Genomic DNA, 10,819 nt, shown 5'->3' on the forward strand with positions numbered 1-10,819 from the left:
GTCAAAAGAGTTAGAGCATCGACTTCAAATTTTCCTCCCTTCTTCACACTATTTTGGCCCCTTAGATGATAATTGTCATTGGCCACCATCTTCTCAATTAGCTCCTTGGCCTCATTTGGGTTCTTAATCAAGAGAGAACCCACAGATGCAGAATCAATATAGATTCGAAACTCATGAGTTAAGCCGTTGTAAAAGGTTTAGATCAACATCCATTCAGGAATACCATGGTGAACGCACTTTCTTTGCAATCACTTGAATCTCCTCCATGCTTCATATGGGGACTCATCATCTGACTGCCCAAAAGTAGATAACTCATTTCTCAACCTTGCAGCCTTTTCATGTCCCAAGAACTTGATTAGAAAAGCTTTCACCAGCTTATCCCATGTGTCAATAGACTCAGTACCTTCATCTCTTAACCATTCATTCGCCCTATCCCGTAATGAGAAAGGAAAAAGGTGAAGCCTAACAGCATCATTTGTAACACCATTCAGCTTCATAGTATCACATTTCTCCAAGAAACTATCAATGGAATCATAAGGTGCGCTGCGAACAAGTCATTGGAGATGAATTGAATGAACTGTGGTTTCAATTCAAAGTTCTGAGCAGTAACGAGTGGCATGATAATGTTAGAGAGGAGTCCAGTTGTGCTGTCAGGAATGGCGTACTCCAAAAGAGATTTCGTTCCTAGGTCGCCCATGTTTCTATGGTTTTGATTTCTCCTTCTTCTTCCTCCTCGTCTCCTTGCAGTTGCTTCGATTTCATAATCAAATAGTATTAAATCGTCTGACCTTAAACGTCGAGAAGACATTCAATGAAGAACTAAAAGCAAAGAAATAAAAACCACAAGAGACAATAGCCGAAGCAATAGATAGAGCTTAGTAAAAACGAATCACAAAAAACTAGTATAAAAATGTTAGTCCCCAACGGCGCCAAAATTTGATAGGCGTGTTGCGTACCTAACAAAAATAAACCTAACTAAACCACTACTATGTAGATGGGCAAGTAAGGGTCGGATCCCAAGAGACTATGGTTCAACTAATTAAATAAAATCAAGTAACTACTAAGCAGGTAACCAAATCAAATAAGTGAGAATTAATAACTAAATATCAAAGAAGGATGATTAAACCAAATAATATAATACATCATCTAATACTAAGGACATCCAAGATCAAGCATTACCACTAATACAATTAATGCAATAATAATTCTACCCCTAATGTATAAATCAACTAACAAGAGGAAAAGTAATCCCTAGAAAATACCAAAGGTCTCTCTCGAGTTATCAATGGCTTCTCTAATCACAATCATACCTATTCTCATGGAGTCATGCAAATTAGAGACATTAAGCACATTACTCTAACTTCCTAATCATTCATTCAACTATTCTGATGATGAACTTCAAACCCTTAATTAATCTATTCATTTTCGTTTAAACACAAATCTCGTTGCAAATAAAACAAAGAAATAATAACAATACTAATTATCTCTAAACTAGTATTGGCATTCATATCAATTGGGATTTTTATTGGAGAATTTAAAGATTTAATTCATGCATCAATCATATCCGTGCCTGCAAGATCCCGGATTAGGAGACTACTCACACATACTAACGAAAACAAAAACAATATTCAATGAAGAAAACATGATTAATAACTGTAGACACCCAAATGTGTCTCCCCAAAACCAAACTCAGTGATGAATACCTTTCACGTTGTTTGATTATCGAATAAAGTGAAAGTGTGAAAGTCTAGTGTTGCGGTTATTTTTTATTAAATATCCTTTCTTTCTGTTTTCAAAAATGTACTCTATTTATGAAAATAGCAAGTCCAATTTAGTTTAGTCCATGATAAGGGTCCAATAATAGTGTAGATTTGTTGGGCTCAAAAAGAGCTTTCCAACGATATTTTATAAGCCCAATTCTGATGAATAATGAGGAAGTTATGGCCAAAATACTAAATTGGGCCCGAAATGAATTTTATATGCGGCCCAATGATGTAGAGGATGGCCTATTAATTATTATTCCTGAAGTTATTAGGATTAACTTTAATCTTCTAGAATATTCTAGAAGGTTCTTTTAAATTCTAATAGAGTTAGAAATGATAATTATTATTATTATTATTTGAGTTTTACTTAGAATAAAATAAGTGTTTTTATCATAAATCCAATTTTAATTTGATAAACACGGAATTTGCTGCTTAATCATATTAAGAAGAGGATTCCGCGTAAAAAGCGCGTTGTACTTCTGACTTAGCGCAAGGCGACAAGGTTAGCGCCAGGCGCTAATACCCGTCGCCAGGCGCTAATACCCGTCGTCTCGAGCTGCCTCTTGTCGCCGAGGAATTTTAGAGGGGGAATTGACAAAGGTAATAATTGCGTCGTTAAACAACCACACCTAAGTCAAATGCAATTTATAACACTCGACTCAACCTATTACAAGTATAGGGCAGATAGAGGGGTCGAACCACAGGGAGAAATGCATAAACACCGCATTCATTACTTAGGATCTAAGCTATCTCGAAACAAGAAATGTGAATAACTAGGAGATCAAACTAAGAACGAAATGGATTAAAATCAATATAACTAGGCACCAAGGGAAATGGGTAGATGTAGATGCCGCTTGAACAAGCAATAAAACAGAAGCAAATCAATGGTAAACTAAACATGCATGAATATCGAAATAAGGCCCAATCTAACCACCTTCCGGGGTTAATCGGTTTCTCCTAACATAGCCTCTATGTTTCCACACTAGAACCATATATTAGAAGGTGCAATCAAAGAACTATCGATAGTAATGAACCTTAACTAAGTCAACTTCCGTTCCTTGTTAGCAAAGATTCACCTTTAATCAACTAACAATGTGCACTTGCAAGAAGATCAAAGAATATCAAGCATGCAAAGACTTTAATCACCATTAACATAACTCCAACATTATAAGAATGAACAATTAGCAACTACACCATCCCCACACCCTTGGCTAGGTGACTACTCACAAATCATGTTGAAAACAATATCAATCATCAAATCAACAAGCATCAACATGATTAATAAGCAAGCAAGGAAAATCAAAGTAAACAAATAAAATTAAATGCAAAGGTAAAGAGAAAGAGTAAGAGGTTGCTCATTAATTGAAGTTGAAGATCTACAAAAGATTGAACAAGCTTCATCCAAGTTCATCAATGAAGAAATCCACACTTTCTCTCTCTACCAAATGAAGACTAATGATGTTTCTCTCTCTAGATTAAGCTAAAAATATGCAGAGAATTAAAACTAAGTTAATCTAATTACATTAAATCGTTCTAAAATGGGACTTATATAGCCCGTACAAGTCAGCTGAAAAAGAGGAGTGGTCCGACCGAACACTGGGTAGGTTCGGCCGGACCACAGGGTAGGTTCGGCCGAACAGGGGTAGGTTCGGTCGAACCTCCCTGATCCTGGTCTGGTCGAACTCCTGGGGTTCGACCACTCCTGCAAAATCGCCAAAATGCTGCCTGCTACTGCCAGACCTGTTCGGCCGAACCATGAAGCAGGTTCGGCCACACCATGGTTCGGCCACACCTTCAGGTGGTTCGGCCGAACCTCTCTTGGACCTTGCTTCCTCTAGCTTCCCTTGAGCTTAGCTTCCTCCTCTTGAAGACCCCGGTGGTTCCTACAAAGCATAAGCATAAAAATCAAAGTAAAGAGTAGGAAAAAGGGCAAAATCTAGGATAGAAGATGCATGAAGGGAAAGGGAACTAAGTACAAGGAAAAGGATGCAAACAAGCCGCAAATTTGGGAAAATGACCATTAAAATGAACCTTAATCGTGGCATAAATGCCACTCATCAAGAATAAGAGGAGAGAGAGAGTGTGTGTGTGTGTGTTAACCTCTTGGGTGTTTTCACCTTGGGAAAAATTTGATACATATAAAAGTAAAATATTCCCAAAACCAAATTAATAAATAATAAATGGGTTTTTATTTAAATACACCTTTTAAAATATTCCCCCTCTTCTCCTCTGTTTCAATTCCTTTGTTCCTTTCTTTTTCATTTCAATGAAACTAACACCTTTTTCATTTCAACATGAGAAACAACACCACCGACACCAAACCCACAAATACATTCAACCACAAATCCTTAAGCACCCCACACCACCAACCACCTCACTCACCAACCGAACCCACCAACCACCGCATCACCAACCATCGAACCCACCTCCAATCAAAATTGCCGCCCATAATCGCACCACGCACTTCTAACCAAAACCGCAGCCCAAACACAAACCTGATCTAGGGTTTAAATCACCAATCTTCATTTTCATCGTCGTCATCCACCATTGTCGTCATCGTCATCGTCGTCATCCATCATTGTCGTCATCTTCATCGTCGTCTTCATCATCATTGTCGTCTCCGGGTCTTCGGACGCACAAACACTTGGGTGCGGGTGGACGCACACAATAGTTTGCAAAACTTTTTAAGGGGGTTTAATGATATGTATGGGTATATAATTAGGAGAGATAAAAAGGAGGGAAATAAAGTGGTCCGATTTTTACTTTTAGAAAAGCAAGTGGGAAAACTTTTTGAGTGGGATTTTTCCCACCCTTTTTTTGCCGACTTTTTCAAAGGAGGGGGAAATTTGGTACCCACCTTTTTTCCCTCTTATATTTTGCACGAAAATTCAATTGAAGTGCCATTTGCCCCCAAAATTTTACTGTTCATTAAATTCAAACAAAAAGCACCTTATAAAAGAGGGCACCCCATAACTATCATTCCATTGTCACTTTCTATTTCAATGTGGTTGGGGGGAACCATAGTTAGTGTTTAAAACAACCAATTGTTTAGCATTACAAAATCAGCCAGCCACCTACAAATTACATCATCCTGCAGTTAATCCATAATTATCCTAATTTCTAATTTCCATGTTAGTAACAGCAGCATCTATATTTACAAGAAATTAGGCTCCGTTGAAGACAGTCAAAAAACACCAGTCGCCACCTCATCACCTCTAGCCAATATGAAAAAAATATAAGGGACTCATGGCATAGTTCTTTAACAATGGTGATGCACACCATTAAGGCAAAAACAGTAGATAAGTGAATGCTCAAGTAAAAAAGGCAACTAGTTGATGAGATTCTGCTGCACATGAAGGGAGACTCATTACTGTGAGGATTTTTATCCAACTTGGCAAGAAAACATTATGTGCACAGATCAACAGCAACAAGATGGTTCCAGGTATTTAAAACACACATTGAAGAAGGAAATGACAATGATGTGAGGACCAAAAAAAATTAGGCAAAATTGGACTAAAACCCAGGGAATTCACTAATGCATTTCTAACATTAGTCCCTTTGTATAAGAGAACCACCGAAAGGGGCTGTGCTACAGTTTTTCACATTTCAAAATCTACATTACATAGGCTAAGAAAGAAAGGTAGACTTAGAACACACACAAGCACCAATCATCCTTCCCTGATTGATAATCATAAAATTGCAAGACTGGAGTGGGTTCTAAGTCATGTAAATTAAACCCCATTCCAGCAAAAGGAGACCCCACCTTCATTAACATGCAACAAGTCATTCACATAGATGAGAAACGGTTTTACCTAAATCCTGAAACAAGAACATTCCACCGTCTCCCTAAAGAAGAAGGCCCTTACAGAGCATAATAATCAAAGAGGTTGAAGATCAAGGCCATGTTTATGGGGATGATAGGGAAGTCATTGAATGATGTAAACAACAATTTGTTGCATGATGGGAAATATGGTCTATTTCCTTTTGTGAAATATGAAATGGCCAAGAAAAAAAAAGAAAAAAAACAAAGACAAGGGGAACCTAGAAACAAAGGTTGTGCAAAGTGTCACCAAGGAAGCAATCAGGAATATGTTACTCAACCATGTCATTCCAACAATACATGAAAAATGGCATACACAATTGTCCAAGGACATAACCATTCACACTACTAGAAAACAGGCAAATCACGATAGAAAACCCTGTTTTCCGTCGAAAAACTCGTTTCTGACAGAATTTCCGTCAGAACCGGTTGTCGGAAACGTTTTTTATGAAAAATGGCCTTTTTTGACGGAATTTATTCCGCCGGCGGAGATTTCCCGGCCCGAAAAGTCTGTCATAAATTTCCAACGGGCTGTATTCCGCAGGTAATTTTCGACGAAAATTCCATCAAAAATGCTTTTAAAAAAACAAAAAAAAAGGCCTCCAACCACCCCCACCACTAGCTACCACCCCACACCACCAGCCCACACCATCCCCCCTAACCAGTACCACCACCCCACACAACCCACTACCCAACGACCAAAACCTCCACCAGAACCCTTACCCGGCCACCTAACCTTAACCCACCCAAATCTAGATCTACCAGCCAAACGAACCACAGCAAACCACCCTAACACTCACCTAAACCACCACCGCCGCCGAAACAAACAGTCACAACCCAAAAATTAACAAATAAAATTAAAGAAAAATAAATTAAAATCCCAACCTTACCCCCAAAAACCCGAACTCCAACAGCCACCACAACCATATATATTCAAAAAAATTCTGATAAAAAACAAAATAAAAAAAAAGAGACACATACCTTAATTCGACCACATAAAACCATGAAATTGGGTTTAAGAGGCCAAATTCATCATAGTTGAATTTGACTTGAAAACCTTTGTTTTCATATGAGGAGAGAGAAAGGGCAAAAAAAGGCGGAAATTGTAGTTGATGTTGATGTCGGTGTTGGTGGGTGTTGTTGTTGATGTTGGTGTTGGTGGGCTGGCGTTGTTGTTGTGGCGATGGTAATTAGTGTTGGCGGTGGTGGTCGAAGATAAAAGGTGGTCAAAAGAGAGAAAGAAAAGAAGAAAAAGAGAATATGAAAGAGAAGAAGAATGAGGGAGAGTAGAGAATGAAAAGGAGAAAGAACGAGAGAGGAGAGGAGAAGGAGAGGAGAGAGAAGAGGAAAGACAGAGAGAAGGGGCGGAAGAGAGAAAGGTTTTAGGGTTTCTAAAGGTGTTTATTCTTTTTCTTTTTTAAAAAAAAATTACATTTCGTCGAAAATTTTCGATGAAATGTTTATCCGTCGAAAAAGGTAATTTTCAACGGATTTTTCCGTCGGAAAGAGCAAATATTCCGACGGAATTATATTCCGTCGAAAATTTTCGACGGATTTTCGGCCGACGAAATTGTTGAATTTATCGGAAATATCCGACGGAATAAAAATCCGTTGGAAATTTTGACTTTTCTGACGAAATAATGTGTCCGACGGAACCGGTCCGTCGGAATTTGGTTGTTTTCTAGTATTGTCAATTGGATAAATGCTAGGGTACACTAGGTTCCTAAGGATGCAAAAATTCAAGTAGCTTGCCAAGCAAATGGTTTCAACATACAATTTAAATTCAACTAGGCCATTACAGTCACCATATACAAATGTTAAAGATTTAGGACTTTTTAGTGTAATTCAATCATTGCAGTATCAATCATTTCTAAGAAACCTTGTAATTATCAAGGAAGTTGACAAAGCTTTTGCAGAACTTGATCCAACTTTGAACAAGTACACATTGCATGGATCACACTATAATCCTACATGCTTCAAATACTAACTAAGCAAGGTGAAAACAACTACACACCACCACACATAAAGAAGAGAAGTCTTGACAGGTTGGGGATACTACCTAAATTGCTAGAGGTGGATAGAGAACTCATTGCAACAGTTGTGCATTACTTAACACAATATCAGCTCAAACCACAGGTCAAGATGAAACACAAATGGAAGTAGATGCAGATTAATGGTGGGAATATTTCAAGCATCATAACCCCAAGCTTGAACCCCACTGTGATCATACACTTAAGTATGGTGGCGTCCAAAGAGAAAGAAAAGAGAGCAAAAGAGTCGCCAACAAGTTTTAGGAACTTGTAAACCGTTCACGAGGTGAAGGTTACACCCCTTAAAGATCCATGAGATCGTCAACTCCATAAGGTCTTGAACCAAATAGGGTTCGGGGATGAGGGTAAGAATCTAATCTACTAAAGAAAGGACCCGCCCTATAAAATAGGCCTCTACTTTGTTCTACTTGTGTTCATGTGCGCTTTTTTACTAACATGCAAACATTATATTAATCCTAAACCTGTTTAATCTATGTTGGTTGAATATTAATGCACAAATAAAACTATTATTGGCGATCACTTGAATTAAAATCATATTAGCATAAACCAAATTATAATTATGTTATTCAGCGTGATTCCATGTACAAATTCCCTTTAACATGCATAAAATGCGTGATCAAGCAATAACAATAATATAATAAATCAAGCAACATAATAATCATAATATGCATAATAACGATAATCATCATAATCATAATAATAATCAAAATCATGTTAGTAATAAATCTTAAATATAATATCAAGATCCTAGGCATGATACTAACAAGATTAATAACAAATCATAGCATGTCACTAAACAATAAAAATCAAAGCTTTAAACCTAACATGATACTAACATGATGTTAGAAATAATAAAAGGCACCCTAAACATGATACTAGAAAGCAATAAATAATCCTAACATGATACTAGGAATTAAACAAATCTAAGCATGCTTTCTACATTGAAATAAAAAAAGGAGTAAGCTAATTATTTACTTTGAAGCCTCGTACCTCTTTCTAATAACAAAATACACGCGTTAGTAAACTTCAATGAAAATAATAAAATTAAAGAATTAAATTAAAGAATTGAAAGAAAGAGTTAAAAAGTTTAGACTGGATTTGGGACCAAACCCTCAGAAATTATCAAACTTTCACGTCTGGAGCGAAGGAAACTTCGAACATGGCTAGGTGTTTCTAGATCTAATGTGTGCGGTATTGTGTTTTGAAAAGGGCTAGTTTAGAAATCAAGAGGGAGAAAGAATAAGCTATATTGCTTAAAGAGAGAAGAGAGAGAATTATGATGGTTGTGGATAAGAATTGATTGTTGATGATTAAAAACGGAGTTTTAGGACCCTATTTATAAGAAAAATAGTCCGGAAATAGGTAGAATTTGATAAGGAATAAAACTCCACGCTGTCGCCTCAAAACCAACATGTCGCTTGGCGACAAGATCTGTCGCGTAGCGACAGGCCTGTCGTTTGGCGACAGCCAAGATTTCCACGCGCTTTCAACCACGAAGTCCACTTGGTGATCAAAATTGATCTATAGAGTCCGTATGAAAACTGAAATCGTATTTTTCATAAAATAATATTTTATTCCAAGTAAAACATATCAAAATATAATTATTAATTCTAATTCCATTAGGATTTAAGAGAACCTTCTAGAGGATTCTATAAGACTATAATTAATCCTAATAGCTTTAGGAATAATAATTAACATTGGGCCCTCCTCTAGATCATTGGGCCGTATGTAAGGATCAAACCGAGCCCAGTTTAATATTTTGGCCATAACTTCCTCATTATTCATTGGAATTGGGCTTATAATATATCGTTGGAAAGCTCTTTGCAAGTCCCATCCAACTACACTATTATTGGACCCTGGTCATGGACCAAATCAAACTAGATTGGCTATTTTCATAAAATAGAGTTGGTTTTCGAAAACAGAAAGAAAGATTTTAATGAAAACTAACCGCAACACTCGACTTTTCACACTTTCACTTCATTCGATTATGGTTCAACGCGAAAGGTATTCATCACTGGGTTCGGTTTTGGGAAGACACACATGGGTGGCTACAGAAGCCCCCACTTTGACTGAGTTTGGAGAAACGCATGTTTCGAAAACAAAAGTCAAAGTATCGATGGGGACGGAGAATGATTCAGAACATTTTGCGATCCTAAATCATTCTTGTAACGGCGATACCTGCAAACTAGCGTTAGTTAAACAGATAAAGAGAGGTAAGAAACGCGTATCGTCACCGTCGTTGAACGCCATCGTAGGTAACCGTTTTGTTGTTGTATTTCGTTTTGTGACGACCTCCACAGTGCCTCGTGAACGCCATCGTTGAAGGTGACATTACGTCGCCATCTTCAATATTTTTGGTGACAATCCTTTATAGTACCTCGGGAACATCGTCGAAGGTGACCGTACCTCGTCATCTTCAGGGTTGTGGCAGTACCTCGCCACGGCAGTGCGTCGCCGCTATAGACAATCTCCTCCATACCTTGGGACATCGTCGAAGACCATTCTGCTTATTGATCCTCAATGCTGCTTGAATGTTGCGGTTGTAGATATTTGCTAAAAATTGATGTTGTGCCAATACGTCGGCGCATCCTGCTATTTGTGAACCATTATGTCGGTGCTTGCGATGAGCCAGTGCTTAGGCGCTTTAAGCTAAGTGAGACGATCTTTTCACCAGGTCGATCACTTGATTTTAATCGTAGTCGAGCCGATTACTAAATCATGTCAAGTTGCTTAGAGGGGCTAACTGGCGTACCAAGGAACCCAAACTGCTGCACGAGGCCCACATAATCATATTATGGAGCCCTGCACTCTGTCGCCGCTCCAGCGCTAGCCGGAACTGTTTGTCGCCGCTATTTTTGCTTGTCGCCATGTGACAAACCCTGTCGCTTGGCGACAGGGTTGGGTTTTTTAAATACCCCCCTTTCTTCTTCATTTTTCCGCTGCTCCTTGTTCTGTTTTTGCATTTCACTCGAAAATCTCAATTTGGTCGTTCTTGCTCGTTTCTCAACCAAATTCGCTCAAACTTGTTGCAAATCGAAGCTTATTTCATCTTTTTTCCCGATCTATGTAAGTTTTACTCAAACTTAACTCGGTTTTTGCTGAATTATGCGTTCTTTGTTCGCGACTTTTCCGAAAATTCGAACATGTTCTTGCTTAATTTGTTCGTTTGTGGAATTTTATGCCTT

General features: G+C 38.1%; 1 non-coding gene across 1 annotated transcript; it reads left to right on the forward strand.

The window, feature by feature from the left end:
- The first annotated feature begins 219 nt into the window (after positions 1 to 219).
- Positions 220 to 326, forward strand: LOC145606515 (small nucleolar RNA R71). The gene has a single exon (XR_014105375.1). It is a non-coding gene; the product is annotated as a small nucleolar RNA R71 (small nucleolar RNA).
- The last annotated feature ends 10,493 nt before the right edge of the window (positions 327 to 10,819 follow it).

This window comes from Chenopodium album, chromosome 22 (assembly GCF_948465745.1).
Source record: "Chenopodium album chromosome 22, dcCheAlbu1.1, whole genome shotgun sequence".
NCBI lineage: Eukaryota > Viridiplantae > Streptophyta > Magnoliopsida > Caryophyllales > Amaranthaceae > Chenopodium > Chenopodium album.